A 26,047-nucleotide genomic window follows, 5' to 3' on the forward strand; every position below is an offset into this window, starting at 1 on the left:
TGAAAAAAAAGTACTTTTTCATTTTTACAGATCAATTTGTGAAGCACCTGAGGGTTTAAAGTGCTCACTAGGCATCTAAATAAGTTCCTTGGGGGGTCTAGTTTCCAAAATGGGGTCACTTGTGGGGGAGCGCCAATGTTTAGGCACACAGGAGCTCTCCAAACGCGACATGGTGTCCGCTAACGATGGAAATAATTTTTCATTCAAAAAGTCAAATGGCGCTCCTTCCCTTCCGAGCCTTACCATGTGCCCAAACAGTGGTTTACCCCCACATGTGAGGTATTGGTGTACTCAGGAGAAATTGCCCAACACATTTTAGGATCCATTTTATCCTGTTGCCCATGTGAAAATGAAAAAATTGAGGCTAAAAGAATTTTTTTGTGAAAAAAAAGTACTTTTTCATTTTTACAGATTAATTTGTGAAGCACCTGGGGGTTCAAAGTGCTCACTATGCATCTAGATAAGTTCCTTGGGGCGTCTAGTTTCCAAAATGGGGTCACTTGTGGGGGAGCTCCAATTTTTAGGCACACGGGGGCTCTCCAAACGTGACATGGTGTCCGCTAAAGAGTGCAGCCAATTTTTCATTCAAAAAGTCAAATGGCGCTCCTTCCCTTCCAAGCCCTGCCGTGCGCCCAAACAGTGGTTTACCCCCACATATGAGGTATCAGCGTACTCAGGACAAATTGGACAACAACTTTCGTGGTTCAGTTTCTCCTTTTACCATTGGGAAAATAAAAAAATTGTTGCTAAAAGATAATTTTTGTGACTAAAAAGTTAAATGTTCATTTTTTCCTTCCATGTTGCTTCTGCTGCTGTGAAGCACCTGAAGGGTTAATAAACTTCTTAAATGTGGTTTTGAGTACCTTGAGGGGTGCAGTTTTTAGAATGGTGTCACTTTTGGGTATTTTCAGCCATATAGACCCCTCAAACTGACTTCAAATGTGAGGTGGTCCCTAAAAATTATGGTTTTGTAAATTTCGTTGTAAAAATGACAAATCGCTGGTCAAATTTTAACCCTTATAACTTCCTAACAAAAAAAATTTTGTTTCCAAAATTGTGCTGATGTAAAGTAAACATGTGGGAAATGTTATTTATTAACTATTTTGTGTCACATATCTCTCTGGTTTAACAGAATAAAAATTTAAAATGTGAAAATTGCGAAATTTTCAAAATTTTCGCCAAATTTCCGTTTTTATCACAAATAAACGCAGAATTAATTGACCTAAATTTACCACTAACATGAAGCCCAATATGTCACGAAAAAACAATCTCAGAACCGCTAGGATCCGTTGAAGCGTTCCTGAGTTATTACCTCATAAAGGGACACTGGTCAGAATTGCAAAAAACGGCAAGGTCTTTAAGGTCAAAATAGGCTGGGTCATGAAGGGGTTAAAAAACCTGATCCCAAAGTTATGACTACCTGGGAGTTTTGGGGTGAATCTGAAATTGTCATCTATAAACGGAACTCTAGGATTGTGAAATAGGTTTATATGTGCATATGTTAGCTGTCTTGGCACCATAAAAATACTATGGGCGGTGAATGGGGAGGATTATTTCACCTCTTTGTGTTCTCTTTCCCTATTAGGTCGGAGATTCCACATCCTATGGGGCTGTTCTGGGAGATTTCTATAAACTGAATTGCAGGTAAGTCTAATTTCATATTTGTTTACCTCATTCCTCAATAGACCATAACATTACTTAATAAACAAAAGCTGAAAAAGTAGGTAATCATAGATTAAAAAGTCTGAAATGCGCATGCAATACTGACATCTAAGTTTCAGCAAATTTTGGGACAAACGTTTTCACATTTTTCCTCTATTTTGTTTATTTCCATTTCACTAAGCTGTAAGAGGATTTAATGGGAACTGGATAGCTAATACAGGCATCATGTATCAGACACTAGCTGAATGATTTCAGCCATGTATGTTTGACTATGAAATGCTGTGGTGTATATGAATTTATTGTGAGAAGTAATTTCTAAAATGGGGTCACTTTGGGGGGGGGTTTCTGCTGTTTTGGTACGTTTGGTACTCTGAAAATTTTACCGCAAACTATTCTTGCAAAATCTGCATTCCAAAACCCGAATAGTGCTCTAATTTTAAAAGCCCTGCTGTGTGGCCAAATGGTAGTTTCTGAAGAAATATGATGCATCACCGCATTTTGTGAGAAATCTAACATTTCTAACATCCTAACAAAATAAAAGGAGGTTTGAAAATTAATGCTGACAAAATGTACACACATGAAAAATGCTATTTATTAATGTTTTTGTGTGTTGCGACAAGTTGGTTTAAGGGTATAAGCAGACAAAGAACAAAAATGACTAATATTTCAAAATTTTAAGCAAACTTTAGATATTTTCACAGAAAAAAACTAAAAGTTTATTGACCTAAATTTACAGTTAATGTAAAGTACAATGTGTCACAAAAAACACTTTCAGAATTACGGGGATATGTAGAAGCATTCCAGAGTTATTACTGCATAAAGTGATACATGTCATATTTTTTAACAAATGGGGCTTGGCCTTTTAGCTCAAAATAGGCTTGATAACTAATAGTTTAAACAAATGTAAAGAAATAAAAACTGTAATATTAATTATTGATTGATTAGATGGGGCTCAAACCAAACTTAGCAATGGGCCTTAAAAAACCTGATCCCAAAGTTATGACTACCTGGGAGTTTTGGGGGTGAATCTGAAATTGTCATCTATAAACAGAACTCTAGGATTGTGAAATAGGTTTTATGTGCATATGTTAGCTGTTAATGAAAGTTATTAAACATGTACAACAAAATGGCAGGAGTTTCAAATAGAAATCATGCTGCAAAAACTAGTCAAAGCAAAAATAAAAATATACATTTTCAGGGGTTTCGCTTGACATTTGCCGTGTCAAACACTCCTAAAGTTAAAGGTACAAAATCCACAAAAAGTCAGGATGGCCGAGCGGTCTAAGGCGCTGCGTTCAGGTCGCAGTCTCTCTTGGAGGCGTGGGTTCAAATCCCACTTCTGACATCACCTTTTCGTTTCATGAAACTATACAGATTCCCTTCAGTTATTGATTAGATGGGGCTCAAACCAAACTTAGCAATGGGCCTTAAAAAACCTGATCCCAAAGTTATGACTACCTGGGAGTTTTTGGGGTGAATCTGAAATTGTCATCTATAAACGGAACTCTATGATTGTGAAATAGGTTTATATGTGCATATGTTAGCTGTCTTGGCACCGTAAAAATACTATGGGTGGTGAATGGGGAGGATTATTTCACCTCTTTGTGTTCTCTTTCCCTATTAGGTCGGAGATTCCACATCCTATGGGGCTGTTCTGGGAGATTTCTATAAACTGAATTGCAGGTAAGTCTAATTTCATATTTGTTTACCTCATTCCTCAATAGACCATAACATTACTTAATAAACAAAAGCTGAAAAAGTAGGTAATCATAGATTAAAAAGTCTGAAATGCGCATGCAATACTGACATCTAAGTTTCAGCAAATTTTGGGACAAACGTTTTCACATTTTTCCTCTATTTTGTTTATTTCCATTTCACTAAGCTGTAAGAGGATTTAATGGGAACCGGATAGCTAATACAGGCATCATGTATCAGACACTAGCTGAATGATTTCAGCCATGTATGTTTGACTATGAAATGCTGTGGTGTATATGAATTTATTGTGAGAAGTAATTTCTAAAATGGGGTTACTTTGGGGGGGTTTCTGCTGTTTTGGTACGTTTGGTACTCTGAAAATTTTACCGCAAACTATTCTTGCAAAATCTGCATTCCAAAACCCGAATAGTGCTCTTATTTTAAAAGCCCTGCTGTGTGGCCAAATGGTAGTTTCTGAAGAAATATGATGCATCACCGCATTTTGTGAGGAATCTAACATTTCTAACATCCTAACAAAATAAAAGGAGGTTTGAAAATTAATGCTGACAAAAAGTACACACATGAAAAATGCTATTTATTAATGTTTTTGTGTGTTGCGACAAGTTGGTTTAAGGGTATAAGCAGACAAAGAACAAAAATGATTAATATTTCAAAATTTTAAGCAAACTTTAGATATTTTCACAGAAAAAAACTAAAAGTTTATTGACCTAAATTTACAGTTAATGTAAAGTACAATGTGTCACAAAAAAACACTTTCAGAATTACGGGGATATGTAGAAGCATTCCAGAGTTATTACTGCATAAAGTGATACATGTCATATTTTTTAACAAATGGGGCTTGGCCTTTTAGCTCAAAATAGGCTTGATAACTAATAGTTTAAACAAATGTATAGAAATAAAAACTGTAATATTAATTATTTTAAAATAATTTTCAATGACAATTGATGGTCATATTTCTGCTGACTAATTTGGAAAGAGTTAAGGTACAAAATCCACTAGAAGTTAGGATGGCCGAGCGGTCTAAGGCGCTGCGTTCAGGTCGCAGTCTCTCTTGGAGGCGTGGGTTCAAATCCCACTTCTGACATCAATTTTTCGTTTAATGAAACTATACAGATTCCCTTCAGTTATTGATTAGATGGGGCTCAAACCAAACTTTGCAATGGGCCTTAAAAAACCTGATCCCAAAGTTATGACTACCTGGGAGTTTTTGGGGTGAATCTGAAATTGTCATCTATAAACGGAACTCTAGGATTGTGAAATAGGTTTTATGTGCATATGTTAGCTGTCTTGGCACCATAAAAATACTATGGGCGGTGAATGGGGAGGATTATTTCACCTCTTTGTGTTCTCTTTCCCTATTAGGTCGGAGATTCCACATCCTATGGGGCTGTTCTGGGAGATTTCTATAAACTGAATTGCAGGTAAGTCTAATTTCATATTTGTTTACCTCATTCCTCAATAGACCATAACAGTACTTAATAAACAAAAGCTGAAAAAGTAGGTAATCATAGATTAAAAAGTCTGAAATGCGCATGCGATACTGACATCTAAGTTTCAGCACATTTTGGGACAAACGTTTTCACATTGAAAGTTAACAATCATTAAAATATTTTCTCTAAATTTTTGTCTCCTTTTTTGCTCCAATTATTTGCATCTAATATCAAATAAAACTTGATGTAACATTATGCATGCACATTGTGTTTTATGTGCAACCATCACCTGTCTCATAAACACAGGGTTAGAATGAACGTGATGAATAGAGTCAAATTGGAAATGTAAAAAAATCTGTCAAAATTGCATTTTTTTTCTACTCATTCACAAAGAGTTAATGAAAGTTATTAAACATGTACAACAAAATGGCAGGAGTTTCAAATAGAAATCATGCTGCAAAAACTAGTCAAAGCAAAAATAAAAATATACATTTTCAGGGGTTTTGCTTGACATTTGCCGAGTGTCAAACACTCCTAAAGTTGTTTGTGTTTGGCCGAAATAGCTCAGTTGGGAGAGCGTTAGACTGAAAATCTAAAGGTCCCTGGTTCGATCTCGGGTATCGGCAACATACTTTTTCTTCACTGTTTGCATTTTAAGGAGAAAATGAACAAAGCACATGGGCTGATGACTTAAAGTAAATGAAAAAAGGCCTAAAAATCTTAACTATCTACAGAAAATAAAATGTTGAAAAGATGAGAAATGGGAGCTTTTCCTTTTGAGCAAATTATTATTTTTTTTTATTTTTCCTCTATTTTGTTTATTTCCATTTCACTAAGCTGTAAGAGGATTTAATGGGAACCGGATAGCTGATACAGGCATCATGTATCAGACACTAGCTGAATGATTTCAGCCATGTATGTTTGACTATGAAATGCTGTGGTGTATATGAATTCATTGTGAGAAGTAATTTCTAAAATGGGGTCACTTTGGGGGGGGTTTCTGCTGTTTTGGTACGTTTGGTACTCTGAAAATTTTACCGCAAACTATTCTTGCAAAATCTGCATTCCAAAACCCGAATAGTGCTCTTATTTTCAAAACCCTGCTGTGTGGCCAAAAGGTAGTTTCTGAAGAAATATGATGCATCACCGCATTTTGTGAGAAATCTAACATTTCTAACATCCTAACAAAATAAAAGGAGGTTTGAAAATTAATGCTGACAAAAAGTACACACATGAAAAATGCTATTTATTAATGTTTTTGTGTGTTGCGACAAGTTGGTTTAAGGGTATAAGCAGTCAAAGAACAAAAATGACTAATATTTCAAAATTTTAAGCAAACTTTAGATATTTTCACAGAAAAAAACTAAAAGTTTATTGACCTAAATTTACAGTTAATGTAAAGTACAATGTGTCACAAAAAAACACTTTCAGAATTACGGGGATATGTAGAAGCATTCCAGAGTTATTACTGCATAAAGTGATACATGTCATATTTTTTAACAAATGGGGCTTGGCCTTTTAGCTCAAAATAGGCTTGATAACTAATAGTTTAAACAAATGTAAAGAAATAAAAACTGTAATATTAATTATTGATTGATTAGATGGGGCTCAAACCAAACTTAGCAATGGGCCTTAAAAAACCTGATCCCAAAGTTATGACTACCTGGGAGTTTTTGGGGTGAATCTGAAATTGTCATCTATAAACAGAACTCTAGGATTGTGAAATAGGTTTTATGTGCATATGTTAGCTGTTAATGAAAGTTATTAAACATGTACAACAAAATGGCAGGAGTTTCAAATAGAAATCATGCTGCAAAAACTAGTCAAAGCAAAAATAAAAATATACATTTTCAGGGGTTTCGCTTGACATTTGCCGTGTCAAACACTCCTAAAGTTAAAGGTACAAAATCCACAAGAAGTCAGGATGGCCGAGCGGTCTAAGGCGCTGCGTTCAGGTCGCAGTCTCTCTTGGAGGCGTGGGTTCAAATCCCACTTCTGACATCACCTTTTCATTTCATGAAACTATACAGATTCCCTTCAGTTATTGATTAGATGGGGCTCAAACCAAACTTAGCAATGGGCCTTAACCCCTTCCCGACCCATGACACCACGTAGGCGTCATGAAAGTCGGTGCCATTCCGACCCATGACGCCTATGCGGCGTCATTGAAAGATCGCGTCCCTGCAGATCCGGTGAAAGGGTTAACTCCCATTTCACCCGATCTGCAGGGACAGGGGGAGTGGTAGTTTAACCCAGGGGGGGTGGCTTCACCCCCTCGTGGCTACGATCGCTCTGATTGGCTGTTGAAAGTGAAACTGCCAATCAGAGCGATTTGTAATATTTCACCTATTATAACGGGTGAAATATTACAATCCAGCCATGGCCGATGCTGAAATATCATCGGCCATGGCTGGAAATACTAGTGTGCCCCCACCCCACCCCTCCGATCGCCCCCCCAGCCCTCCGATCTGGCCGGTACACTGCTCCGGCTCCCCTCCGTCCTGTGCTCCGCTCCCCCCGTGCTCTTGTCCGCTCCCCCGTGCTCCAATCACCCCCCCTGCACTCCGATCCACCCCCCCCCGGTGCTCCGTTCCACCCCCCGTGCTCCATTCCAGCCCCCCCGTGCTCCGTTCCACGCCCCCCGTGCTCCGTTCCACCCCTCCCGCACTCCGATTCTCCCCCGTGCTCCGATCCCCCCCGTGGTCCCCCCCCACCCCATCATACTTACCGATCCAGCCGGGGTCCCGTCCGTCTTCTCCCTGGGCGCCGCCATCTTCCAAAATGGCGGGCGCATGCGCAGTGCGCCCGCCGAATCTGCCGGCCGGCAGATTTGTTCCAAAGTGCATTTTGATCACTGAGATAGATCATATCTCAGTGATCAAAATAAAAAAAATAATAAATGACCCCCCCCCTTTGTCACCCCCATAGGTAGGGACAATAAAAAAATAAAGAAATTTTTTTTTTCCACTAATGTTAGAATAGGGTTAGGGTTAGGGGTAGGGTTAGGGGTAGGGTTAGGGTTAGGGCTAGGGGTAGGGGTAGGGGTAGGGGTAGGGTTAGGGGTAGGGTTAGGGTTAGGGTTAGGGTTAGGGCTAGGGGTAGGGTTAGGGTTAGGGCTAGGGTTAGGGTTTCGGTATGTGCACACGTATTCTGGTCCTCTGCGGATTTTTCCGCTGCGGATTTGATAAATCCGCAGTGCTAAACCGCTGCGGATTTATGGCGGATTTACCGCGGTTTTTCTGCGCATTTCACTGCGGTTTTACAACTGCGATTCTCTATTTGAGCAGTTGTAAAACCGCTGCGGAATCCGCACAAAGAAGTGACATGCTGCGGAATGTAAACCGCTGCGTTTCCGTGCAGTTTTTCCGCAGCATGTGTACAGCGATTTTTGTTTCCCGTAGGTTTACATTGAACTGTAAACTCATGGGAAACTGCTGCGGATCCGCAGCGTTTTCCGCAGCGTGTGCACATACCTTTAGAATTAGGCTATGTGCACACGGTGCGGATTTGGCTGCGGATCCGCAGCAGAGTTCCATCAGGTTTACAGTACCATGTAAACATATGAAAAACCAAATCCGCTGTGCCCATGGTGCGGAAAATACCGCGCGGAAACGCTGCGTTGTATTTTCCGCAGCATGTCAATTCTTTGTGCGGATTCCGCAGCGTTTTACACCTGTTCCTCAATAGGAATCTGCAGGTGAAATCCGCACAAAAAACACTGGAAATCCGCGGAAAATCCGCAGGTAAAACGCAGTGCCTTTTACCCGCGGATTTTTCAAAAATGGTGCGAAAATATCTCACACGAATCCGCAACGTGGGCACATAGCCTTAGGGTTAGGGTTGGAATTAGGGTTGTGGTTATGGTTAGGGGTGTGTTGGGGTTAGGGTTGTGGTTAGGCATGTGTTGCGGTTAGGGTTGTGTTTAGGGTTATGGCTACAGTTGGGATTAGGGTTAGGGGTGTGTTGGGGTTAGTGTTGGAGGTAGAATTGAGGGTTTACCACTGTTTAGGCACATCAGGGGTCTCCAAACGCAACATGGCGCCACCATTGATTCCAGCCAATCTCGTATTCAAAAAGTCAAATGGTGCTCCCTCACTTCCGAGCCCTGACGTGTGCCCAAACAGTGGTTTACCCCCACATATGGGGTACCAGCATACTCAGGACAAACTGCGCAACAATTACTGGGGTCCAATTTCTCCTGTTACCCTTGTGAATCAAAAAAAATGCTTGCTAAAACATAATTTTTGAGGAAAGAAAAATGATTTTTTATTTTCACGGCTCTGGGTTGTAAACGTCTGTGAAGCACTTGGGGGTTCAAAGTGCTCACCACATATCTAGATAAGTTCCTTGGGGGGGTCTAATTTCTAAAATGGGGTCACTTGTGGGGGTTTCTACTGTTTAGGCACACCAGGGGCTCTGCAAACGCAACGTGACACCCGCAGACCATTCCATCAAAGTCTGCATTTCAAAAGTCACTACTTCCCTTCTGAGCCCCGACGTGTGCCCAAACAGTGGTTTACCCCCACTCATGGGGTATCAGCATACTCAGTAGAAACTGGACAACAACTTTTGGGGTCCAATTTCTCCTGTAACCCTTGGGAAAATAAAAAATTCTGGGCTAAATAATTATTTTTGAGGAAAGAAAACGTATTTATTATTTTCACGGCTCTGCATTATAAACTTCTATGAAGCACTTGGGGGTTCAAAGTGCTCACCACACATCTAGATAAGTTCCTTTCGGGGTCTAGTTTCCAAAATGGGGTCACTTGTGGGGGGTTTCTACTGTTTAGGCACATCAGGGGCTCTGCAAACGCAACGTGACGCCCGCAGAGCATTCCATCAAAGTCTGCATTTCAAAACGTCACTACTTCAATTCCAAGCCCCGGCATGTGCCCAAACAGTAGTTTACCCCCACATATGGGGTATTACCGTACTCAGGAGAAACTGGACAACAAATATTGGGGTCAAATTTCTCCAGTTACCCTTGGGAAAATTAAAAAATTCTGGGCTAAATAATTATTTTTGAGGAAAGAAAACGTATTTATTATTTTCACGGCTCTGCATTATAAACTTCTATGAAGCGCTTGGGGGGTTCAAAGTGCTCACCACACATCTAGATAAGTTCCTTTCGGGGTATAGTTTCCAAAATGCGGTCACTTGTGGGGGGTTTCTACTGTTAAGCCACATCAGGGGCTCTGCAAACGCAACGTGACGCCCACAGAGCATTCCATCAAAGTCTGCATTTCAAAACGTCACTACTTCACTTCCGAGCCTCGGCATGTGCCCAAACAGTGGTTTACCCCCACATATGGGGTATCAGCGTACTCAGGAGAAACTGGACAACAACTTTTGGGGTCCAGTTTCTTCTGTAACCCTTGGGAAAATAAAAAATTCTGGGCTAAATAATTATTTTTGAGGAAAGAAAACGTATTTATTATTTTCACGGCTCTGCATTATAAACTTCTATGAAGCACTTGGGGGTTCAAAGTGCTCACCACACATCTAGATAAGTTTCTTTGGGGGTCTAGTTTCCAAAATGGGGTCACTTGTTGGATGTTTCTACTGTTAAGCCACATCAGGGGCTCTGCAAACGCAACGTGACGCCCACAGAGCATTCCATCAAAGTCTGCATTTCAAAACGTCACTACTTCACTTCCGAGCCCCGGCATGTGCCCAAACAGTGATTTACCCCCACATATGGGGTATCATCGTACTCAGGAGAAACTGGACAACAACTTTTGGGGTCAAATTTCTCCTGTTACCCTTGGGAAAATAAAAAATTGCAGGCTAAAAGATCATTTTTGAGAAAATAATTTTTTTTTTTTCATGGCTCTGCGTTATAAACTTCTGTGAAGCACTTGGGGGTTCAAAGTCCTCACCACACATCTAGATTAGTTCCTTTGGGGGTCTAGTTTCCAAAATGGTGTCATTTCTGGGGGATCTCCAATGTTTAGGCACACAGGGGCTCTCCAAACGTGACATGGTGTCCGCTAATGATTGGAGCTAATTTTCCATTTAAAAAGCCAAATGGCGTGCCATCCCTTCCGAGACCTGCCGTGCGCCCAAACAGTGGTTTACCCCCACATATTGGGTATCTGCATACTCAGGACAAACAGGACAACAATATTTGGGGTCCAATTTCTCCTATTATCCTTGGCAAAATAGGAAATTCCAGGCTAAAAATCATTTTTGAGGAAAGAAAAATTATTTTTTATTTTCATGGCTCTGCGTTATAAACTTCTGTGAAGCACCTGGGGGTTTAAAGTGCTCAATATGCATCTAGATAAGTTCCTTGGGGGGTCTAGTTTCCAAAATGGGGTCACTTGTGGGGGAGCTCCAATGTTTAGGCACACAGGGGCTCTCCAAACGCGACATGGTGTCCGCTAACAATTGGAGCTAATTTTCCATTCAAAAAGTCAAATGGCGCGCCTTCCCTTCCGAGCCCTGCCGAGTGCCCAAACAGTGGTTTACCCCCACATATGAGGTATCGACGTACTCGGGAGAAATTGCCCAACAAATTTTATGATCCATTTTACCCTACTGCCTATGTGAAAATGAAAAAATTGAGGCGAAAAGAATTTTTTTGTGAAAAAAAAGTACTTTTTCATTTTTACAGATCAATTTGTGAAGCACCTGAGGGTTTAAAGTGCTCACTAGGCATCTAAATAAGTTCCTTGGGGGGTCTAGTTTCCAAAATGGGGTCACTTGTGGGGGAGCGCCAATGTTTAGGCACACAGGAGCTCTCCAAACGCGACATGGTGTCCGCTAACGATGGAAATAATTTTTCATTCAAAAAGTCAAATGGCGCTCCTTCCCTTCCGAGCCTTACCATGTGCCCAAACAGTGGTTTACCCCCACATGTGAGGTATTGGTGTACTCAGGAGAAATTGCCCAACACATTTTAGGATCCATTTTATCCTGTTGCCCATGTGAAAATGAAAAAATTGAGGCTAAAAGAATTTTTTTGTGAAAAAAAAGTACTTTTTCATTTTTACAGATTAATTTGTGAAGCACCTGGGGGTTCAAAGTGCTCACTATGCATCTAGATAAGTTCCTTGGGGCGTCTAGTTTCCAAAATGGGGTCACTTGTGGGGGAGCTCCAATTTTTAGGCACACAGGGGCTCTCCAAACGTGACATGGTGTCCGCTAAAGAGTGCAGCCAATTTTTCATTCAAAAAGTCAAATGGCGCTCCTTCCCTTCCAAGCCCTGCCGTGCGCCCAAACAGTGGTTTACCCCCACATATGAGGTATCAGCGTACTCAGGACAAATTGGACAACAACTTTCGTGGTTCAGTTTCTCCTTTTACCATTGGGAAAATAAAAAAATTGTTGCTAAAAGATAATTTTTGTGACTAAAAAGTTAAATGTTCATTTTTTCCTTCCATGTTGCTTCTGCTGCTGTGAAGCACCTGAAGGGTTAATAAACTTCTTGAATGTGGTTTTGAGTACCTTGAGGGGTGCAGTTTTTAGAATGGTGTCACTTTTGGGTATTTTCAGCCATATAGACCCCTCAAACTGACTTCAAATGTGAGGTGGTCCCTAAAAAAAATGGTTTTGTAAATTTCGTTGTAAAAATGACAAATCGCTGGTCAAATTTTAACCCTTATAACTTCCTAACAAAAAAAAATTTTGTTTCCAAAATTGTGCTGATGTAAAGTAAACATGTGGGAAATGTTATTTATTAACTATTTTGTGTCACATATCTCTCTGGTTTAACAGAATAAAAATTTTAAATGTGAAAATTGCGAAATTTTCAAAATTTTCGCCAAATTTCCGTTTTTATCACAAATAAACACAGAATTTATTGACCTAAATTTACCACTAACATGAAGCCCAATATGTCATGAAAAAACAATCTCAGAACCGCTAGGATCCGTTGAAGCGTTCCTGAGTTATTACCTCATAAAAGGACACTGGTCAGAATTGCAAAAAACGGCAAGGTCTTTAAGGTCAAAATAGGCTGGGTCATGAAGGGGTTAAAAAACCTGATCCCAAAGTTATGACTACCTGGGAGTTTTTGGGGTGAATCTGAAATTGTCATCTATAAACGGAACTCTAGGATTGTGAAATAGGTTTATATGTGCATATGTTAGCTGTCTTGGCACCATAAAAATACTATGGGCGGTGAATGGGGAGGATTATTTCACCTCTTTGTCTTCTCTTTCCCTATTAGGTCGGAGATTCCACATCCTATGGGGCTGTTCTGGGAGATTTCTCTAAACTGAATTGCAGGTAAGTCTAATTTCATATTTGTTTACCTCATTCCTCAATAGACCATAACATTACTTAATAAACAAAAGCTGAAAAAGTAGGTAATCATAGATTAAAAAGTCTGAAATGCGCATGCAATACTGACATCTAAGTTTCAGCAAATTTTGGGACAAACGTTTTCACATTTTTCCTCTATTTTGTTTATTTCCATTTCACTAAGCTGTAAGAGGATTTAATGGGAACCGGATAGCTAATACAGGCATCATGTATCAGACACTAGCTGAATGATTTCAGCCATGTATGTTTGACTATGAAATGCTGTGGTGTATATGAATTTATTGTGAGAAGTAATTTCTAAAATGGGGTCACTTTGGGGGGGGTTTCTGCTGTTTTGGTACGTTTGATACTCTGAAAATTTTACTGCAAACTATTCTTGCAAAATCTGCATTCCAAAACCCGAATAGTGCTCTTATTTTAAAAGCCCTGCTGTGTGGCCAAATGGTAGTTTCTGAAGAAATATGATGCATCACCGCATTTTGTGAGAAATCTAACATTTCTAACATCCTAACAAAATAAAAGGAGGTTTGAAAATTAATGCTGACAAAAAGTACACACATGAAAAATGCTATTTATTAATGTTTTTGTGTGTTGCGACAAGTTGGTTTAAGGGTATAAGCAGTCAAAGAATAAAAATGACTAATATTTCAAAATTTTAAGCAAACTTTAAATATTTTCACAGAAAAAAACTAAAAGTTTATTGACCTAAATTTACAGTTAATGTAAAGTACAATATGTCACAAAAAACACTTTCAGAATTATGGGGATATGTAGAAGCATTCCAGAGTTATTACTGCATAAAGTGATACATGTCATATTTTTTAACAAATGGGGCTTGGCCTTTTAGCTCAAAATAGGCTTGATAACTAATAGTTTAAACAAATGTATAGAAATAAAAACTGTAATATGAATTATTTTAAAATAATTTTCAATGACAATTGATGGTCATATTTCTGCTGACTAATTTGGAAAGAGTTAAGGTACAAAATCCACAAGAAGTCAGGATGGCCGAGTGGTCTAAGGCGCTGCGTTCAGGTCGCAGTCTCTCTTGGAGGCGTGGGTTCAAATCCCACTTCTGACATCACCTTTTTGTTTCATGAAACTATACAGATTCCCTTCAGTTATTGATTAGATGGGGCTCAAACCAAACTTAGCAATGGGCCTTAAAAAACCTGATCCCAAAGTTATGACTACCTGGGAGTTTTTGGGGTGAATCTGAAATTGTCATCTATAAACGGAACTCTAGGATTGTGAAATAGGTTTTATGTGCATATGTTAGCTGTCTTGGCACTATAAAAATCCTATGGGCGGTGAATGGGGAGGATTATTTCACCTCTTTGTGTTCTCTTTCCCTATTAGGTCGGAGATTCCACATCCTATGGGGCTGTTCTGGGAGATTTCTATAAACTGAATTGCAGGTAAGTCTAATTTCATATTTGTTTACCTCATTCCTCAATAGACCATAACAGTACTTAATAAACAAAAGCTGAAAAAGTAGGTAATCATAGATTAAAAAGTCTGAAATGCGCATGCGATACTGACATCTAAGTTTCAGCACATTTTGGGACAAACGTTTTCACATTGAAAGTTAACAATCATTAAAATATTTTCTCTAAATTTTTGTCTCCTTTTTTGCTCCAATTATTTGCATCCAATATCAAATAAAACTTGATGTAACATTATGCATGCACATTGTGTTTTATGTGCAACCATCACCTGTCTCATAAACACAGGGTTAGAATGAACGTGATGAATAGAGTCAAATTGGAAATGTAAAAAAATCTGTCAAAATTGCATTTTTTTTCTACTCATTCACAAAGAGTTAATGAAAGTTATTAAACATGTACAACAAAATGGCAGGAGTTTCAAATAGAAATCATGCTGCAAAAACTAGTCAAAGCAAAAATAAAAATATACATTTTCAGGGGTTTCGCTTGACATTTGCCGAGTGTCAAACACTCCTAAAGTTGTTAGCGTTTGGCCGAAATAGCTCAGTTGGGAGAGCGTTAGACTGAAGATCTAAAGGTCCCTGGTTCAATCCCGGGTTTTGGCAACATAATTTTTCTTCACTGTTTACATTTTAAGGAAAAAATGAACAAAGCACATGGGCTGATGACTTAAAGTAAATGAAAAAAGGCCTAAAAATCTTAACTATCTACAGAAAATAAAATGTTGAAAAGATGAGAAAAGGGAGCTTTTCCATTTGAGCAAATTATTATTTTTTTTAATTTTTCCTCTATTTTGTTTATTTCCATTTAACTAAGCTGTAAGAGGATTTAATGGGAACCGGATAGCTGATACAGGCATCGTGTATCAGACACTAGCTGAATGATTTCAGCCATGTATGTTTGACTATGAAATGCTGTGGTGTATATGAATTCATTGTGAGAAGTAATTTCTAAAATGGGGTCACTTTGGGGGGGGTTTCTGATGTTTTGGTACGTTTGGTACTCTGAAAATTTTACCGCAAACTATTCTTGCAAAATCTGCATTCCAAAACCCGAATAGTGCTCTTATTTTCAAAGCCCTGCTGTGTGGCCAAATGGTAGTTTCTGAAGAAATATGATGCATCACCGCATTTTGTGAGAAATCTAACATTTCTAACATCCTAACAAAATAAAAGGAGGTTTGAAAATTAATGCTGACAAAAAGTACACACATGAAAAATGCTATTTATTAATGTTTTTGTGTGTTGCGACAAGTTGGTTTAAGGGTATAAGCAGTCAAAGTACAAAAATGACTAATATTTCAAACTTCTAAGCAAACTTTAGATATTTTCACAGAAAAAAACTAAAAGTTTATTGATCTAAATTTACAGTTAATGTAAACTACAATGTGTCACAAAAAACACTTTCAGAATTACGGGGATATGTAGAAGCATTCCAGAGTTATTACTGCATAAAGTGATACATGTCATATTTTTTAACAAATGGGGCTTGGCCTTTTAGCTCAAAATAGGCTTGATAACTAATAGTTTAAACAAATGTATAGAAATAAAAACTGTAATATTAATTATTTTAAAATAACTTTCAATGACAATTGATGGTCATATTTCTGCTGACTAATTTGGAAAGAGTTAAGGTACAAAATCCACCAGAAGTCAGGATGGCCGAGCGGTCTAAGGCGCTGCGTTCAGGTCGCAGTCTCTCTTGGAGGCGTGGGTTCAAATCCCACTTCTGACATCACCTTTTCGTTTCATGAAACTATACAGATTCCCTTCAGTTATTGATTAGATGGGGCTCAAACCAAACTTAGCAATGGGCCTTAAAAAACCTGATCCCAAAGTTATGACTACCTGGGAGTTTTTGGGGTGAATCTGAAATTGTCATCTATAAACGGAACTCTAGGATTGTGAAATAGGTTTTATGTGCATATGTTAGCTGTCTTGGCACCATAAAAATACTATGGGCGGTGAATGGGGAGGATTATTTCACCTCTTTGTGTTCTCTTTCCCTATTAGGTCGGAGATTCCACATCCTATGGGGCTGTTCTGGGGAATTTCTATAAACTGAATTGCAGGTAAGTCTAATTTCATATTTGTTTACCTCATTCCTCAATAGACCATAACATTACTTAATAAACAAAAGCTGAAAAAGTAGGTAATCATAGATTAAAAAGTCTGAAATGCGCATGCAATACTGACATCTAAGTTTCAGCAAATTTTGGGACAAACGTTTTCACATTTTTCCTCTATTTTGTTTATTTCCATTTCACTAAGCTGTAAGAGGATTTAATGGGAACCGGATAGCTAATACAGGCATCATGTATCAGACACTAGCTGAATGATTTCAGCCATGTATGTTTGACTATGAAATGCTGTGGTGTATATGAATTTATTGTGAGAAGTAATTTCTAAAATGGGGTCACTTTGGGGGGGGTTTCTGCTGTTTTGGTACGTTTGATACTCTGAAAATTTTACTGCAAACTATTCTTGCAAAATCTGCATTCCAAAACCCGAATAGTGCTCTTATTTTAAAAGCCCTGCTGTGTGGCCAAATGGTAGTTTCTGAAGAAATATGATGCATCACCGCATTTTGTGAGAAATCTAACATTTCTAACATCCTAACAAAATAAAAGGAGGTTTGAAAATTAATGCTGACAAAAAGTACACACATGAAAAATGCTATTTATTAATGTTTTTGTGTGTTGCGACAAGTTGGTTTAAGGGTATAAGCAGTCAAAGAATAAAAATGACTAATATTTCAAAATTTTAAGCAAACTTTAAATATTTTCACAGAAAAAAACTAAAAGTTTATTGACCTAAATTTACAGTTAATGTAAAGTACAATATGTCACAAAAAACACTTTCAGAATTATGGGGATATGTAGAAGCATTCCAGAGTTATTACTGCATAAAGTGATACATGTCATATTTTTTAACAAATGGGGCTTGGCCTTTTAGCTCAAAATAGGCTTGATAACTAATAGTTTAAACAAATGTATAGAAATAAAAACTGTAATATTAATTATTTTAAAATAATTTTCAATGACAATTGATGGTCATATTTCTGCTGACTAATTTGGAAAGAGTTAAGGTACAAAATCCACAAGAAGTCAGGATGGCCGAGTGGTCTAAGGCGCTGCGTTCAGGTCGCAGTCTCTCTTGGAGGCGTGGGTTCAAATCCCACTTCTGACATCACCTTTTTGTTTCATGAAACTATACAGATTCCCTTCAGTTATTGATTAGATGGGGCTCAAACCAAACTTAGCAATGGGCCTTAAAAAACCTGATCCCAAAGTTATGACTACCTGGGAGTTTTTGGGGTGAATCTGAAATTGTCATCTATAAACGGAACTCTAGGATTGTGAAATAGGTTTTATGTGCATATGTTAGCTGTCTTGGCACTATAAAAATCCTATGGGCGGTGAATGGGGAGGATTATTTCACCTCTTTGTGTTCTCTTTCCCTATTAGGTCGGAGATTCCACATCCTATGGGGCTGTTCTGGGAGATTTCTATAAACTGAATTGCAGGTAAGTCTAATTTCATATTTGTTTACCTCATTCCTCAATAGACCATAACAGTACTTAATAAACAAAAGCTGAAAAAGTAGGTAATCATGGATTAAAAAGTCTGAAATGCGCATGCGATACTGACATCTAAGTTTCAGCACATTTTGGGACAAACGTTTTCACATTGAAAGTTAACAATCATTAAAATATTTTCTCTAAATTTTTGTCTCCTTTTTTGCTCCAATTATTTGCATCCAATATCAAATAAAACTTGATGTAACATTATGCATGCACATTGTGTTTTATGTGCAACCATCACCTGTCTCATAAACACAGGGTTAGAATGAACGTGATGAATAGAGTCAAATTGGAAATGTAAAAAAATCTGTCAAAATTGCATTTTTTTTCTACTCATTCACAAAGAGTTAATGAAAGTTATTAAACATGTACAACAAAATGGCAGGAGTTTCAAATAGAAATCATGCTGCAAAAACTAGTCAAAGCAAAAATAAAAATATACATTTTCAGGGGTTTCGCTTGACATTTGCCGAGTGTCAAACACTCCTAAAGTTGTTAGCGTTTGGCCGAAATAGCTCAGTTGGGAGAGCGTTAGACTGAAGATCTAAAGGTCCCTGGTTCAATCCCGGGTTTTGGCAACATAATTTTTCTTCACTGTTTACATTTTAAGGAAAAAATGAACAAAGCACATGGGCTGATGACTTAAAGTAAATGAAAAAAGGCCTAAAAATCTTAACTATCTACAGAAAATAAAATGTTGAAAAGATGAGAAAAGGGAGCTTTTCCATTTGAGCAAATTATTATTTTTTTTAATTTTTCCTCTATTTTGTTTATTTCCATTTAACTAAGCTGTAAGAGGATTTAATGGGAACCGGATAGCTGATACAGGCATCGTGTATCAGACACTAGCTGAATGATTTCAGCCATGTATGTTTGACTATGAAATGCTGTGGTGTATATGAATTCATTGTGAGAAGTAATTTCTAAAATGGGGTCACTTTGGGGGGGGTTTCTGATGTTTTGGTACGTTTGGTACTCTGAAAATTTTACCGCAAACTATTCTTGCAAAATCTGCATTCCAAAACCCGAATAGTGCTCTTATTTTCAAAGCCCTGCTGTGTGGCCAAATGGTAGTTTCTGAAGAAATATGATGCATCACCGCATTTTGTGAGAAATCTAACATTTCTAACATCCTAACAAAATAAAAGGAGGTTTGAAAATTAATGCTGACAAAAAGTACACACATGAAAAATGCTATTTATTAATGTTTTTGTGTGTTGCGACAAGTTGGTTTAAGGGTATAAGCAGTCAAAGTACAAAAATGACTAATATTTCAAACTTCTAAGCAAACTTTAGATATTTTCACAGAAAAAAACTAAAAGTTTATTGATCTAAATTTACAGTTAATGTAAACTACAATGTGTCACAAAAAACACTTTCAGAATTACGGGGATATGTAGAAGCATTCCAGAGTTATTACTGCATAAAGTGATACATGTCATATTTTTTAACAAATGGGGCTTGGCCTTTTAGCTCAAAATAGGCTTGATAACTAATAGTTTAAACAAATGTATAGAAATAAAAACTGTAATATTAATTATTTTAAAATAACTTTCAATGACAATTGATGGTCATATTTCTGCTGACTAATTTGGAAAGAGTTAAGGTACAAAATCCACCAGAAGTCAGGATGGCCGAGCGGTCTAAGGCGCTGCGTTCAGGTCGCAGTCTCTCTTGGAGGCGTGGGTTCAAATCCCACTTCTGACATCACCTTTTCGTTTCATGAAACTATACAGATTCCCTTCAGTTATTGATTAGATGGGGCTCAAACCAAACTTAGCAATGGGCCTTAAAAAACCTGATCCCAAAGTTATGACTACCTGGGAGTTTTTGGGGTGAATCTGAAATTGTCATCTATAAACGGAACTCTAGGATTGTGAAATAGGTTTTATGTGCATATGTTAGCTGTCTTGGCACCATAAAAATACTATGGGCGGTGAATGGGGAGGATTATTTCACCTCTTTGTGTTCTCTTTCCCTATTAGGTCGGAGATTCCACATCCTATGGGGCTGTTCTGGGGAATTTCTATAAACTGAATTGCAGGTAAGTCTAATTTCATATTTGTTTACCTCATTCCTCAATAGACCATAACATTACTTAATAAACAAAAGCTGAAAAAGTAGGTAATCATAGATTAAAAAGTCTGAAATGCGCATGCAATACTGACATCTAAGTTTCAGCACATTTTGGGACAAACGTTTTCACATTGAAAGTTAACAATCATTAAAATATTTTCTCTAAATTTTTGTCTCCTTTTTTGCTCCAATTATTTGCATCTAATATCAAATAAAACTTGATGTAACATTATGCATGCACATTGTGTTTTATGTGCAACCATCACCTGTCTCATAAACACAGGGTTAGAATGAACGTGATGAATAGAGTCAAATTGGAAATGTAAAAAAATCTGTCAAAATTGCATTTTTTTTCTACTCATTCACAAAGAGTTAATGAAAGTTATTAAACATGTACAACAAAATGGCAGGAGTTTCAAATAGAAATCATGCTGCAAAAACTAGTCAAAGCAAAAATAAAAATATACATTTTCACTTTCACTTCTGACATCACCTTTTCGTTTCATGAAACTATACAGATTCCCTTCAGTTATTGATTAGATGGGGCTCAAACCAAACTTAGCAATGGGCCTTAAAAAACCTGATCTTTAACTATACAGATTCCCTTCAGTTATTGATTAGATGGGGCTCAAATCAAACTTAGCAATGGGCCTTAAAAAACCTGATCCCAAAGTTATGACTACCTTTGAGTTTTTGGGGTGAATCTGAAATTGTCATCTATAAACGGAACTCTAGGATTGTGAAATAGGTTTTATGTGCATATGTTAGCTGTCTTGGCACCATAAAAATACTATGGGCGGTGAATGCGGAGGATTATTTCACCTCTTTGTGTTCTGTTTCCCTATTAGGTCAGAGATTCCACATCCTATGGGGCTGTTCTGGGAGATTTCTATAAACTGAATTGCAGGTAAGTCTAATTTCATATTTGTTTACCTCATTCCTCAATAGACCATAACAGTACTTAATAAACAAAAGCTGAAAAAGTAGGTAATCATAGATTAAAAAGTCTGAAATGCGCATGCGATACTGACATCTAAGTTTCAGCACATTTTGGGACAAACGTTTTCACATTGAAAGTTAACAATCATTAAAATATTTTCTCTAAATTTTTGTCTCCTTTTTTGCTCCAATTATTTGCATCTAATATCAAATAAAACTTGATGTAACATTATGCATGCACATTGTGTTTTATGTGCAACCATCACCTGTCTCATAAACACAGGGTTAGAATGAACGTGATGAATAGAGTCAAATTGGAAATGTAAAAAAATCTGTCAAAATTGCATTTTTTTTCTACTCATTCACAAAGAGTTAATGAAAGTTATTAAACATGTACAACAAAATGGCAGGAGTTTCAAATAGAAATCATGCTGCAAAAACTAGTCAAAGCAAAAATAAAAATATACATTTTCAGGGGTTTTGCTTGACATTTGCCAAGTGTCAAACACTCCTAAAGTTGTTTGTGTTTGGCCGAAATAGCTCAGTTGGGAGAGCGTTAGACTGAAGAGTTAAAGGTCCCTGGTTCGATCCCGGGTTTCGGCAACATAATTTTTCTTCACTGATTACATTTTAAGGAGAAAATGAACAAAGCACATGAGCTGATGACTTAAAGAAAATGAAAATAGACCTAAAAATCTTAACTATCTACAGAAAATAAAATGTTGAAAAGATGAGAAATGGGAGCTTTTCCTTTTGAGCAAATTATTATTTTTTTTAATTTTTCCTCTATTTTGTTTATTTCCATTTCACTAAGCTGTAAGAGGATTTAATGGGAACCGGATAGCTGATACAGGCATCATGTATCAGACACTAGCTGAATGATTTCAGCCATGTATGTTTGACTATGAAATGCTGTGGTGTATATGAATTATTGTGAGAAGTAATTTCTAAAATGGGGTCACTTTGGGGGGGGGGTTTCTGCTGTTTTGGTACGTTTGGTACTCTGAAAATTTTATCGCAAACTATTCTTGCAAAATCTGCATTCCAAAACCCGAATAGTGCTCTTATTTTAAAAGCCCTGCTGTGTGGCCAAATGGTAGTTTCTGAAGAAATATGATGCATCACCGCATTTTGTGAGAAATCTAACATTTCTAACATCCTAACAAAATAAAAGGAGGTTTGAAAATTAATGCTGACAAAAAGTACACACATGAAAAATGCTATTTATTAATGTTTTTGTGTGTTGCGACAAGTTGGTTTAAGGGTATAAGCAGACAAAGAACAAAAATGACTAATATTTCAAAATTTTAAGCAAACTTTAGATATTTTCACAGAAAAAAACTAAAAGTTTATTGACCTAAATTTACAGTTAATGTAAAGTACAATGTGTCACAAAAAACACTTTCAGAATTACGGGGATATGTAGAAGCATTCCAGAGTTATTACTGCATAAAGTGATACATGTCATATTTTTTAACAAATGGGGCTTGGCCTTTTAGCTCAAAATAGGCTTGATAACTAATAGTTTAAACAAATGTATAGAAATAAAAACTGTAATATTAATTATTTTAAAATAATTTTCAATGACAATTGATGGTCATATTTCTGCTGACTAATTTGGAAAGAGTTAAGGTACAAAATCCACAAGAAGTCAGGATGGCCGAGTGGTCTAAGGCGCTGCGTTCAGGTCGCAGTCTCTCTTGGAGGCGTGGGTTCAAATCCCACTTCTGACATCACCTTTTCGTTTCATGAAACTATACAGATTCCCTTCAGTTATTGATTAGATGGGGCTCAAACCAAACTTAGCAATGGGCCTTAAAAAACCTGATCCCAAAGTTATGACTACCTGGGAGTTTTTGGGGTGAATCTGAAATTGTCATCTATAAACGGAACTCTAGGATTGTGAAATAGGTTTTATGTGCATATGTTAGCTGTCTTGGCACCATAAAAATACTATGGGCGGTGAATGGGGAGGATTATTTCACCTCTTTGTGTTCTCTTTCCCTATTAGGTCGGAGATTCCACATCCTATGGGGCTGTTCTGGGAGATTTCTATAAACTGAATTGCAGGTAAGTCTAATTTCATATTTGTTTACCTCATTCCTCAATAGACCATAACAGTACTTAATAAACAAAAGCTGAAAAAGTAGGTAATCATAGATTAAAAAGTCTGAAATGCGCATGCGATACTGACATCTAAGTTTCAGCACATTTTGGGACAAACGTTTTCACATTGAAAGTTAACAATCATTAAAATATTTTCTCTAAATTTTTGTCTCCTTTTTTGCTCCAATTATTTGCATCTAATATCAAATAAAACTTGATGTAACATTATGCATGCACATTGTGTTTTATGTGCAACCATCACCTGTCTCATAAACACAGGGTTAGAATGAACGTGATGAATAGAGTCAAATTGGAAATGTAAAAAAATCTGTCAAAATTGCATTTTTTTTCTACTCATTCACAAAGAGTTAATGAAAGTTATTAAACATGTACAACAAAATGGCAGGAGTTTCAAATAGAAATCATGCTGCAAAAACTAGTCAAAGCAAAAATAAAAATATACATTTTCAGGGGTTTTGCTTGACATTTGCGGAGTGTCAAACACTCCTAAAGTTGTTAGCGCTTGGCCGAAATAGCTCAGTTGGGAGAGCGTTAGACTGAAGATCTAAAGGTCTGGTCTGGTTCAATCCCGGGTTTTGGCAACATAATTTTTCTTCACTGTTTACATTTTAAGGAGAAAATGAACAAAGCACATGGGCTGATGACTTAAAGTAAATGAAAAAAGGCCTAAAAATCTTAACTATCTACAGAAAATAAAATGTTGAAAAGATGAGAAAAGGGAGCTTTTCCTTTTGAGCAAATTATTATTTTTTTTTAATTTTTCCTCTATTTTGTTTATTTCCATTTCACTAAGCTGTAAGAGGATTTAATGGGAACCGGATAGCTGATACAGGCATCATGTATCAGACACTAGCTGAATGATTTCAGCCATGTATGTTTGACTATGAAATGCTGTGGTGTATATGAATTCATTGTGAGAAGTAATTTCTAAAATGGGGTCACTTTGGGGGGGGAAGGTTTCTGCTGTTTTGGTACGTTTGGTACTCTGAAAATTTTACCGCAAACTATTCTTGCAAAATCTGCATTCCAAAACCCAAATAGTGCTCTTATTTTCAGAGCCCTGCTGTGTGGCCAAAAGGTAGTTTCTGAAGAAATATGATGCATCACCGCATTTTGTGAGAAATCTAACATTTCTAACATCCTAACAAAATAAAAGGAGGTTTGAAAATTAATGCTGACAAAAAGTACACACATGAAAAATGCTATTTATTAATGTTTTTGTGTGTTGCGACAAGTTGGTTTAAGGATATAAGCAGTCAAAGAATAAAAATGACTAATATTTCAAAATTTTAAGCAAACTTTAGATATTTTCACAGAAAAAAACTAAAAGTTTATTGACCTAAATTTACAGTTAATGTAAAGTACAATGTGTCACAAAAAACACTTTCAGAATTACGGGGATATGTAGAAGCATTCCAGAGTTATTACTGCATAAAGTGATACATGTCATATTTTTTAACAAATGGGGCTTGGCCTTTTAGCTCAAAATAGGCTTGATAACTAATAGTTTAAACAAATGTATAGAAATAAAAACTGTAATATTAATTATTTTAAAATAATTTTCAATGACAATTGATGGTCATATTTCTGCTGACTAATTTGGAAAGAATTAAGGTACAAAATCCACAAGAAGTCAGGATGGCTGAGCGGTCTAAGGCGCTGCGTTCAGGTCGCAGTCTCTCTTGGAGGCGTGGGTTCAAATCCCACTTCTGACATCACCTTTTCGTTTCATGAAACTATACAGATTCCCTTCAGTTATTGATTAGATGGGGCTCAAACCAAACTTAGCAATGGGCCTTAAAAAACCTGATCCCAAAGTTATGACTACCTGGGAGTTTTTGGGGTGAATCTGAAATTGTCATCTATAAACGGAACTCTAGGATTGTGAAATAGGTTTTATGTGCATATGTTAGCTGTATTGGCACCATAAAAACACTGTGGGCGGTGAATGGGGAGGATTATTTCACCTCTTTGTGTTCTCTTTCCCTATTAGGTCGGAGATTCCACATCCTATGGGGCTGTTCTGGGAGATTTCTATAAACTGAATTGCAGGTAAGTCTAATTTCATATTTGTCTACCTCATTCCTCAATAGACCATAACAGTACTTAATAAACAAATGCTGAAAAAGTAGGTAATCATAGATTAAAAAGTCTGAAATGCGCATGCGATACTGACATCTAACTTTCAGCACATTTTGGGACAAACGTTTTCACATTGAAAGTTAACAATCATTAAAATATTTTCTCTAAATTTTTGTCTCCTTTTTTGCTCCAATTATTTGCATCTAATATCAAATAAAACTTGATGTAACATTATGCATGCACATTGTGTTTTATGTGCAACCATCACCTGTCTCATAAACACAGGGTTAGAATGAACGTGATGAATAGAGTCAAATTGGAAATGTAAAAAAATCTGTCAAAATTGCATTGTTTTTCTACTCATTCACAAAGAGTTAATGAAAGTTATTAAACATGTACAACAAAATGGCAGGAGTTTCAAATAGAAATCATGCTGCAAAAACTAGTCAAAGCAAAAATAAAAATATACATTTTCAGGGGTTTCGCTTGACATTTGCCGAGTGTCAAACACTCCTAAAGTTGTTTGTGTTTGGCCGAAATAGCTCAGTTGGGAGAGCGTTAGACTGAAGATCTAAAGGTCCCTGGTTCGATCCCGGGTTTCGGCAACATAATTTTTCTTCACTGTTTACATTTTAAGGAGAAAATGAACAAAGCACATGGGCTGATGACTTAAAGAAAATGAAAAAAGGCCTAAAAATCTTAACTATCTACAGAAAA

The 26,047-nt window shown here is 37.2% G+C and overlaps 14 non-coding genes across 14 annotated transcripts; all 14 read left to right on the forward strand.

Annotated features, from left to right (window-relative positions):
* Positions 1–2,924: 2,924 nt before the first annotated feature.
* On the forward strand, positions 2,925–3,007 carry TRNAL-CAG (transfer RNA leucine (anticodon CAG)). Its single transcript has one exon. It is a non-coding gene; the product is annotated as a tRNA-Leu (tRNA).
* Positions 3,008–4,379: 1,372 nt separating this feature from the next.
* TRNAL-CAG (transfer RNA leucine (anticodon CAG)) lies at positions 4,380–4,462 on the forward strand. Its single transcript has one exon. It is a non-coding gene; the product is annotated as a tRNA-Leu (tRNA).
* An 899-nt stretch (positions 4,463–5,361) lies between these two features.
* TRNAF-GAA (transfer RNA phenylalanine (anticodon GAA)) lies at positions 5,362–5,434 on the forward strand. The gene has a single exon. It is a non-coding gene; the product is annotated as a tRNA-Phe (tRNA).
* A 1,292-nt stretch (positions 5,435–6,726) lies between these two features.
* TRNAL-CAG (transfer RNA leucine (anticodon CAG)) lies at positions 6,727–6,809 on the forward strand. Its single transcript has one exon. It is a non-coding gene; the product is annotated as a tRNA-Leu (tRNA).
* A 7,265-nt stretch (positions 6,810–14,074) lies between these two features.
* TRNAL-CAG (transfer RNA leucine (anticodon CAG)) lies at positions 14,075–14,157 on the forward strand. The gene has a single exon. It is a non-coding gene; the product is annotated as a tRNA-Leu (tRNA).
* Positions 14,158–15,056: 899 nt separating this feature from the next.
* TRNAF-GAA (transfer RNA phenylalanine (anticodon GAA)) lies at positions 15,057–15,129 on the forward strand. The gene has a single exon. It is a non-coding gene; the product is annotated as a tRNA-Phe (tRNA).
* Positions 15,130–16,175: 1,046 nt separating this feature from the next.
* Positions 16,176–16,258, forward strand: TRNAL-CAG (transfer RNA leucine (anticodon CAG)). Its single transcript has one exon. It is a non-coding gene; the product is annotated as a tRNA-Leu (tRNA).
* Positions 16,259–17,629: 1,371 nt separating this feature from the next.
* TRNAL-CAG (transfer RNA leucine (anticodon CAG)) lies at positions 17,630–17,712 on the forward strand. Its single transcript has one exon. It is a non-coding gene; the product is annotated as a tRNA-Leu (tRNA).
* Positions 17,713–18,611: 899 nt separating this feature from the next.
* On the forward strand, positions 18,612–18,684 carry TRNAF-GAA (transfer RNA phenylalanine (anticodon GAA)). Its single transcript has one exon. It is a non-coding gene; the product is annotated as a tRNA-Phe (tRNA).
* A 1,046-nt stretch (positions 18,685–19,730) lies between these two features.
* TRNAL-CAG (transfer RNA leucine (anticodon CAG)) lies at positions 19,731–19,813 on the forward strand. Its single transcript has one exon. It is a non-coding gene; the product is annotated as a tRNA-Leu (tRNA).
* A 1,838-nt stretch (positions 19,814–21,651) lies between these two features.
* On the forward strand, positions 21,652–21,724 carry TRNAF-GAA (transfer RNA phenylalanine (anticodon GAA)). The gene has a single exon. It is a non-coding gene; the product is annotated as a tRNA-Phe (tRNA).
* A 1,047-nt stretch (positions 21,725–22,771) lies between these two features.
* TRNAL-CAG (transfer RNA leucine (anticodon CAG)) lies at positions 22,772–22,854 on the forward strand. Its single transcript has one exon. It is a non-coding gene; the product is annotated as a tRNA-Leu (tRNA).
* A 2,026-nt stretch (positions 22,855–24,880) lies between these two features.
* Positions 24,881–24,963, forward strand: TRNAL-CAG (transfer RNA leucine (anticodon CAG)). Its single transcript has one exon. It is a non-coding gene; the product is annotated as a tRNA-Leu (tRNA).
* Positions 24,964–25,862: 899 nt separating this feature from the next.
* TRNAF-GAA (transfer RNA phenylalanine (anticodon GAA)) lies at positions 25,863–25,935 on the forward strand. Its single transcript has one exon. It is a non-coding gene; the product is annotated as a tRNA-Phe (tRNA).
* The last annotated feature ends 112 nt before the right edge of the window (positions 25,936–26,047 follow it).

This window comes from Ranitomeya imitator, chromosome 10 (genome assembly GCF_032444005.1).
Source record: "Ranitomeya imitator isolate aRanImi1 chromosome 10, aRanImi1.pri, whole genome shotgun sequence".
NCBI classification, from domain to species: Eukaryota; Metazoa; Chordata; class Amphibia; order Anura; family Dendrobatidae; genus Ranitomeya; species Ranitomeya imitator.